The following is a 10,082-nucleotide window of genomic DNA, read 5'->3' as shown; positions in this document are numbered from 1 at the left end:
CCCCCCCCCCCCCCTCTCTCTCTCTCTCTCTCTCTCTCTCTCTCTCTCTCTCTCTCTCACACACACACACACACACACATACACACACACACACACACACACACACACACACACACACACACACACACACATACACACAAACACACACACACACGGGGGGGGGGGGACAAAAACAACCAACAACGTTGTCTTCATGGGTATGTTAGTCCACGCTTTTTTGTGACCCCTCGTTTACAGTACTCAGCTAAAAAAACGTGACTGATGAGTAGAATTCGGAGATCCAACAGCCAATCAGCAGACAGCTACTTGGTGAATACAATTCAGTTCGTGCTCTCTTAGGGCACCATGAACAGAAATTAATCAGTTCGAAGCTGACGACATTTCAGGTAGCTCCACTTGTGATTCCAATAGTAAAACTACATTGGACACTGCCTTCCCGTCTCCTGTGCTAATGAAACCGAGGCGATCAGGCGACACATAGAGATTTAGATTCCATTATATCTTAGCAAATATTAAGGTATGTTATTTGTTTTCGTATTTCTTGATATTGAACCGTATTCCAATTCTTATTATCAAGTCCTCATCCTTCGTCTCTCCCCATTCTTCCTTATTGTGCATATTGTGCGTACTGAAGAAAGGTCATTTCATTCCCCTTTCCCTATTTTGGGCTAGTTCCCTTGTTTCTCTCTCACTTGTATTTCCTGTGCACTCTTTCTACTCAAACTGCACCCCCCCCCCCCCTTAACCCCTTCCTCCTAGTTCCTTCAGATTTAGTAATTTCTATTTTCAGTATTCCACATCCAGCAACCACCCTTGCGACTCTTAATTTAAGCCAGAGCAATCTCTCTCTCTCTCTCTCTCGCTCTCTCTCTCGCTCTCGCTCTCGCTCTCGCTCTCGCTCTCGCTCTCGCTCTCGCTCTCGCTCTCTCCCTCTCTCCCTCTCTCCCTCCCTCCCTCTCTCTCTCTCCCTCCCCGTATTAACAGACGTCCCGTATTAGGACATTAACTCAATTACTACTTTAGAAATTAAAAAGTACCAATAATTGGTGAGTTTTGAGTTCAACTTCAAATTACATGTTTGTATTTAGGTGTCTCTCAAAAAATACCCCTGGTCATGTCGAGTAATTAGTCTAAAATTAACCTAAGACCTGAATGTTTGGAAAATCTGTAGATCTATGTGGCAAATACATGAACAGATTTTCTCTATAGGGATATAGAACATAATACTCGATCAAAAACCAATATGGGGGCTCTCGTGACCTAGAGGTCTGTCGTATTTTTTCCCTACATTTTGATAATTGTTATTGCCTTGGATGTGCTTTTCTTTCCTCAAACTGTAAAGTTTAATTAACTAATTTGACTTCAAATTTATTTTTCACAGAAAGCCAGCACCCACATGAGAAGCCAACGGCTGACAGTCACCCAAGAAGCTGACACCCTGCCCAGACAGCACGGACCTTCCACTCACTCTTAGACAACCAGCCAGACGAATATATTGCCACAGCTACCCTGAAATGGACTTCCGTCAGTTACACCAGCGAACGATAACTGGCAAATATAACAGCTGACTGTGCACTTTGATTTCTCAAGCTCGTGGGAAATTGTGCGGATAGGGCTGTAAAAACATGGACTCAACGACAGAAAAATTATTTGTATGATGTACTGTTTCAGATATTGTACAGAAGCTGCTTCACTATATGAGATCACTGAACTAGAAAGATGACGAGGCAATTATATCCCTTTCCTTCAGTTCAAAGTTTGGTGACATCAGACGGTTTGTTAACTTTTCTGATCCAACAAGTATCAAAGTGGTCTGCTTCTACGATTTCTGTATATCACACTCAGGCTTGAAGTGACGCAGTGGGGCTGTAGAGATAGGCAGATAGGTTGATAGGGAGCTAGGTGGATAGATTAGAGTCAGAGTAGAATTTTGTCGATATTGCCATGGCCATGGCGGGAGGTAGTTGGGGGGGAGCAGTGTAGTTTTTTCTTTTTTTTTGGAAGGGGGGGGGTTGCAGGGGTAGAATGGTGTGGGTAGAGCTTCCTGCTGATTTTGAGTTTGAGTGTGATGATGTTGGAGTGGGGTGTATACTGGATTGTTCCGTAAGGACCACCTGGACGACCAAGAGGAGCATCCGCAGACAGGACATCTACAGGAGGTATTTGTCTGGGAAATATGTCTCGGTGTTCCTTATTATAGTTTTTCGAGTTAAAGGTAAAAGTTTTATTGTTGCATTTAGGTGGAAAAAGAGAATGATAAAATGTATTTTTACTGAAAGGTTTTTATTAATGACCTGTCCTTTTAAACTGGTGGTAAACAATATTATAACGACTCTTTTTATATTTTGAAACAAAAATACAAACTGTATAGACGTAAGACAATAGTATTGATTGACAAATGATGAAACATATTTTTGGACAAATTTAAAGTCTTTGATGCTTTTTAAACCAGTAGCAAAAATATTTTAGCGACAGTTTATTTTTTCACGAAAAGAATACAAACTGTATGTATAGATGTAAGACGATTGTATTAATTGACACGTCTTCATCACCAGGACCAGCCGTGGACAGGAGGACCAGCCGGAGGAGCACCCACAGACAGGAGCATCTACAGGAGGTATTTGTCTAGGAAATATGTCTTGGAACATTATTTATTAATCATTAAAGTAAAATGAGAAAAATAACTATTGGTTTTGTTATTTCAAGGTGAAAAACTTGTTTTTGCATTTTGGTGAAAAAGAAAACTAATAAAACATTTCTCCTGACCCGTTTTCATTAACGTCTTTTCTGGCCTTTTGACATGCAATTTGAAATCACGTTTCTGCGTAATTCTCTCGTGTTTGTGGAAATGAGACCCGACATATTACGTTTATAAAACCACTTGTTTCGAGTCAAACTCATCAATTAAGCATTACGCAGATGTAGAATTCATTTATCTTTGACTCCCGGGTCAAACTAAAGGCTTGTTAGCTCATACTTTTTTATATTCGGCTCCTACCATAATACAATGACTTCGCATCGGTCCAGCCATAGTTATGGACCTCGACTGCCGGACGCTGCAACTGTCGAGATATAGTTAAACAGTTAAACCAGTAGTAAAAATATATCCCCTCTTATATATTCTGAAACAAAAATACAAACTGTATAGATACAATGCGATTATATTAATTGACACGTCTTCATCACCAGGACCAGTCACGGGCAGGAGGATCAGCCGGAGGAGCACCCACAGACATGAGCATCTACAGGAGGTATTTGTCTGGAAAATAATGTCTTGGAACATTATTTAATATATAATTAAAGCAAAATTTTAAAAATACCCCCCACCCTTCTCGTTTTTATTAGAGTTGGGGCGAGCGGATGGACGGGTTCGTTACTCGCGGACTGTCAGAGCGAGCAGGTAACGGACGGCCATGCGAGTGTACTGCGAACCTCAAGACAGTTCATTTTTTGGGTCCACTCCACAATTTTACTCTCTCAGCGAGCAGACTGCGGACCTCATTCAGTTGTTTTTTTGGTCCGCTCCACAATTTAACTCACTTAACGGGCGGGCGAACGGACTAACTCTAGCACACGAGATACTCGACTCGATGTTAGGCCTGCCGTCTATTGTTTGTTAGTTAGGCATATTGTTTCAAGCCACTTGCGGTGCCACTGGGAGTGAGAGAGGCTGGTGACGTAGCACTGTGTGTAACCTTTCACCTCGTGTGTGGCTCGCACTGTGTATGTTCCAATTTAACCTGAAGGCGAAGTTGAAAGAATTTGGGTCGATAGTGCCGTAAAACACCTGCTCAGTCAATCAAAAAAGAATTTCCAAAGGCCTTTTTATGGGGGGGGGGGGGGGAGGGGAGAGCAGTTTCCAGCATGAACACCTAGCTACAATGTGGGGCAGGAGGGTGAATGTTTTACAAGGGGGGCAAGGTGTAAATAGTATGTAATAGGAGTCGCTCCCCGTCCGTCTGCCTGCCTGCTTGAATGCATGGAGTCTCTCCATCCACCCGTCCGCTCGCTGGCTAAATGAACTGTTGTCTCTGTCCGATGAGTAGCGAGTAGCGAACTACTCTTCACAAGCGGATGGCTCGTTACCCGTCCGCTTGTTTGCGGGTAGTGCCAGCGAGCACTTCGTTACTCACGGACGCTGATTTAGCGAGTCTGACCCTACTCCAGTTCTTATGTACAGTAGAATTGTAAAAGGGCAGATTCAACAATGTCATGCTCATAACTGTGCCTGAACTACAACAGGCAACTGCTGCTTTTACTTTCCCAATCCTTACTATCGTCATTTTCCTCTACTTTTTTGTTTGTCACACTCTTGTGACCCACTATTTCCGGGGTGCTTTGAAAGTCGAAAGAGACTTTGTGCTGTTGAAGCCAGAGAGGTGAGCAGAGTAAGTCTGATTTCCTGTAAAAACTTCTGTTGACATCCACCCCATGGTGGTCATATGACCTTATTCAGTTGTGAGCGCCGTAAAACCTCTACAAAAAAAAAGAAAGAAAACAGAAAAATATCTATCGGTTCTTTTGATTTAAAGGTAAGTTTTTATTTTTACATTTAGGTGAAAAGAGAAAATAATAAGAGGCCTACGTATTTACTGACAGATTGTTATTAATGTCCTTTTAAACTAGTAGTAAAAATATATCAACTCTTTATTTTCTGAAAGAAAAATGGAAACTATATAGATGTAAGACGATTGTATTAATTGACTCGTCTTCATCACCAGGACCAGCCGCGGACAGGAGGATCAGCCGGAGGAGCACCCACAGACAGGAGCATCTACAGGAGGTATTTGTCTGGGAAATATTTTGTCTTGGAACATTATTGATCAATTACTTTTACTTTTCCATCCTCTGTTGCCATTATGCATAGAGGGGAGATGCAGTTTTCTATGGTAGGCTAGCTCCGCAGCTCTTTCAGTTCGGATACTATGATTTATCAGGACTTCCTTGACAACTTCAATCCACCTTTTGTGTGGCCTTCCTCTTCCTTTATAGCTTGAGTGCTTTGTGTTATAGGTTCTCAAGGCTGGCTGGCTAGGTAACATACGTAACAGGTGGTCGAACCATTTTGTTCTGTCTTTCTATGAAATGCAGTCAGATGTCCCAGTCCAAATAGCATAATGTAATCAAACATTGAAGTTAAGTTAGAAAAATTAATGTATTTATTTATAAACAATTTTCAAGCTCTAAGGCTTTTAATTGTATTTCGCTGAAAAGGAAAAATAAAAAACGTATTTACTTACAGATGTCTAATAATGTCCTTTTAAACCAGTAGTAAAAATATATCAACTCTTTATTTTTCTGAAACAAAAACGGAAACTGTAGAGACACAAGACAATTGTATTGACATGTCTTCGTCACCAGGACCAGCCACGGACAGGAGGACAAGCCGGAGGAACACCCACAGACAGGAGCATCTACAGGAGGTATTTGTCTGGGAAATATGTATTGGAACATTATTTGGTAATACTCGAACCTGTGTAAGACGGCCACCCATTGTCGAGGAGAAAAGTGGTCGTATGACAGTTGGTGTCTTGGGCAGGACTGATCAAGATGAAAAAAAACAAACCCATTCCTCTCTGAGGTCTCTCGAAAGTAGCTGCATTGTTGTTGTTGTTATTGTTGTTGCTGTTTTTGCTGGGGTTTTTTCTTTCTTTTTTTTTTCTTTAGTTGCTGCTTTTGTGCGAGGGCGACAATGAAAGGAAAAGTGTCAGACAAGGAGGACCGAGTGCTATGGTAAAACAAACACATGGGTCGCCACCACGAGGAGAACAAGCGACGCTTCTGGCACAAGTTCATGTTGACGTCCATTGTTACTTTGTTACAGACTGGGTAAACAGTGACCACTCATCTCACGATTTTTGTATAAGTTTTGGGCGGGGCTTATGGGCTATCAAGGGATCACACGCTTACCCCACCAGCAGATGAACAGTTCTTACCTATTGGTCAATAATGAGAGGGGCCTACGCAACATGATCGGTTGGAGTTGGAGGTACATTAACAACAGGTGATTTAATTATGACGACTCCCCCCCCCCCCCCCACTACGCCAGGGGCCAAAGCACAATTTATGACAAAACGTAATGGAGTCACTAAGGTGGTCGTCTAAGACAAGTGTTTTTGTTTGGTGTGATAGGGGTTGTGTGCTAAAATATGGTGGCCGCGGCCGAGTTGGACAGGTGCCCATTTTACACAGTTAAATTATATATAGAAAAAAACGCAAGGGGGGAAATGGAAAGTGGCCGTTTTACAGGTGGCCGTCTTATAGAGGTGGCCGTCAGGGCAGGTTCGACTGTTTTTGGTAATTTCCTATTAAAGTAAAATTAGAAAAATACCTATTGGTTTTTCTGATTACAAGCACAAGGTAAACATTTTTTTTTTATGTTTAGGGGAAAAAAGGAAAAAGATGAAACATATTTTTTGGACAAATTTTTAAAAAGTCTTTGCTTTTTAAACCGGTAGCAAAAATATTTTATCTACAATTTATTTTTTCACAAAAAGAATACAAACTGTATGTATAGATGTAAGACGATTGTATTAATTGACATGTCTTCATCACCAGGACCAGCCGCGGACAGGAGGACCAGCCGGAGGAGCACCCACAGACAGGAGCATCTACAGGAGGTATTTGTCTGGGAAATATGTCTTGGAACTCTATTTGTTAATTCACTATTAAAGTGAAATTAGGAAAGTACCTATTGGTTTTTATGATTTAAAGGGAAGTTTTATTTTTTGCACGTTGATAAAAAAGGAAAATGATGAAACGTATTTTCTGACAGATTTTTATAAATGTCCTTTTGTCCGTTTAAATTGGTAAAAAAACATTATAGCTACTCTTTTTATTTTCTTAAAACAAAAGTACAAACTGTATTGATGTAAGAAGATTGTGTTTATTGACACGTCTTCATCACCAGGACCAGCCGCCGGATGACCACCCACAGACAACACGATTTCCGTATCTCACACTCAGGCTTAAAGTGATGCAATGGGGGCTGTAGAGATAGGCAGATAGGTTGATAGGGAGCTAGGTGGATAGGCTAGGTTCAGAGCAGGATTTTGAAGGTATTGCCATGGCCATGGTGGGAGGTAGTTGAGGGGGCAGTGCAGGTTTTTCTTTTTTTTGGGGGGCTGGGGGAAGGGGTGGGGAGGGTTGCAGGGGTAGAATGGTGTGGGTAGAGCTTCCTGCTGATTTTGAGTTTGAGTGTGATGATGTTGGAGTGGCGTGTATACTGGATTGTTCCTTAAGGACCACCTGGACCACCAAGAGGAGCACCCGCAGACAGGACATCTACAGGAGGTATTTGTCTGGGAAATATGTCTTTCTTGTTTGTTTTGTTTCAGTTGAGGTTTTATGGCGCTCGCAACTGCATAAGGTCATATGAGCGCCAAGGGGTGGATGTCAACAGAGAAGTCCTTACAGGGAATCAGACTTTCTCCGCCCACCTCTCTAGCTTCAACAGCACAGTCTGCTTTATCAAGGCACCCCTGAAATAGTGGGTCACAAGAGTTTGACAAACATACAAAAGAACTAGAGGAAATGACGATAGTATGGATTTGGAAAAAGCAGCAGTTCCCTCTTGCAGTCCAGGCACAGTTATGAGCATGACATTGATGAAAACTATGTCTTGGAACATTATTTGATCATACATAATTAGTGTTTTTTTGTTAAATGTAAGTTTTATAGCTGTATTTAGGTGAAAAAGGAGAATGATAAAATGTAATTACTGAAAAATGTTTATTAATGACCTTCTGTCCTTTTAAACTGGTGGTAAACAATATTATAACCACTCTTTTTATATTTTGAAACAAAACTCTAAACTGTATAGACGTAAGACGATTGTATTGACTCGTCTTCATCACCAGGACCAGCCGCAGAAAGGAGGACAAGCCGGAGGAGCACCCACAGACAGGAGCTTCTACAGGAGGTATTTGTCTGGAAAATGTCTTGGAAAATTATTTATTAATTATTAAGGTAATATTTGAAAAAAAAGTTCCATTATTTAAAATTTCAAGGTGAAAGTTTGGTTGGGGGTGGGGGTGGGAGTGGGGGGGATTTATGTGAAAAGGAAAAATAATAAAACGTATTTTCTGACAGATTTTTATAAATGTCCTTCTGGTATTTTAAACTAGTAGTAAAAAATATTAAAAAGTGACTTTATTTTCTGAAACAGTCACAATAATTTTATAGAATCAAGAGGATATTATTAATTGACACGTCTTCATCACCAGGACCAGCCGGGGACAGGAGGACCAGCCGGAGGAGCACCCACAGATAGGAGCATCTACAGGAGGTATTTGTCTGGGAAATATGTCTTGGAACACTACTTGTTTATTTATTATTGAAGTAAAATTAGAAAAATACCAATTGGTTTTTCTGATTCAAAGTTAAAAGTTTTAATTTGGCATTTAGGTGGAAAGGGTAAATGATAAAACATATACTGACAGATTTTTATAAATGTGTCTTTTTAAACCGGTAGTAAACAATTTTATATCGACCCTTTTTCTACTTTGAAAAATTTACAAATTATACAGATGCAAGTTCTTAAGAAAAAATAAATAAAAGAAAAGTTTTTAAACATATGTGCTGATAGATTTTTTAAAAATGTCTGCCCGTCCTTTTAATAAGTGCTATGAAAGGCAGATTTTAGGAAAATCTGTAGTTGGCACTTAAATGAAATAATTGCCTCGTTAAAATATACATCATCAAAAACTACCACTATTTCTTATAGCTGTTGGAAGGAGAATGCCTTTGTAGGGTGAATCCTTTTTTTCTTTTTCTCCATAACTTTATTTCTCATGTGTGCGCTAAGTGACCGTTATTGCAGCTATGTACCTTGTCTTTATTCAAATTTAGTAACTCAAGCTACCTTATATATTTTTTTAGAAAGATGTCAAGCCAACAGTTAACAGCTACCAAAGAAGCAGATACCATGCCCTGACAGGAAGGACCTTCCACTCACCCTGGATGGTAACATCCCCGCGCTGCACAGGGCATCCAGCCAAATGAGTGCTGTGCTAACATGATCAAATTGTGCCAACAGGACTGTGAAATTTTTTTTCTTCAATTAGTCATTCAAGAACTAACAGACAATTGCCAGGCATCAAGAATCCTTCAATATGCAGCTACTATTGAATAGACATGTCAATTCCTCCAGATGACTACCATGGACTACTTCAACAGTTGGCTGTTTTATTATCCTGCAGTCTCAGGACACTATGGATCTGCGCCGTAGGAGATTTCAGGTTCGAGAGCAGCGCTTGCTGTGGCTGAATAGGTCCACACAGAATGGCAGTCCTTGTAGCCATGGCTGCACTTGTGAATGGTGTCTTCCTGCGTTGGTAGCCTCTGGCTGTTCTTTCGGTGATGGCGTTTGTCAGAAAATACACACACTATCCGAAACAGGAAAAAACATCATGTTCGCATGGATACCCAGCCATGTGGGCATCCGAGGAAACGAGCAGGTAGACGACCTGGCGAATAAAGCTTCATCCCTTCTGCTGTGATCGACAAACACTCTCCCACAGACTGACTTTAGAAATAAAGTCAAAAAGTACACCTCCAGTCTGTGGGAGAGCCACTGGGAAAACCAGAAAAATAATAAACTATATGAAATAAAACCCAAACTAGAACAGCGAAATCCTCCGGACCTCTCCAGAAGAGACGAAGTCATTTTTACTCGATTGCGCATCGGACACACGGCCCTGACCCACAAATACCTCCTACAGGGAGATGAGAAGCCGTTCTGTGTCGGATGCGACACAGATTTTACCCTTAGACACATTTTAACAGAATGTCTAGACTTTGGAGAGATCCGAAGGAAATATTATAAATGCAAGAAATTGCAGGATATTTTTTCCGTCGTTGTTCCCAGCAGAATTTTAAATTTTATAAAGGCCATTGGCCTTTATGGCCAGTTGTAGAGTGAATTTGATATTATTTAAAAATTTTATTGTTACTTAAAAGAGTTGTTTTAAATCACAAATGTATTTACACTGAATTTAAATATTTTAACTTTAATATTTTAAAGTAAATTAGTTAACCAGTCGTGAAGTGAACTTTTGCAAAGGTGAACTTGTGTATCGCGC

The sequence above is a fragment of the Aplysia californica genome, unplaced genomic scaffold, assembly GCF_000002075.1.
Source record: "Aplysia californica isolate F4 #8 unplaced genomic scaffold, AplCal3.0 scaffold00033, whole genome shotgun sequence".
Classification (NCBI taxonomy): Eukaryota; Metazoa; Mollusca; class Gastropoda; order Aplysiida; family Aplysiidae; genus Aplysia; species Aplysia californica.
This window is presented reverse-complemented; position numbering follows the sequence as displayed.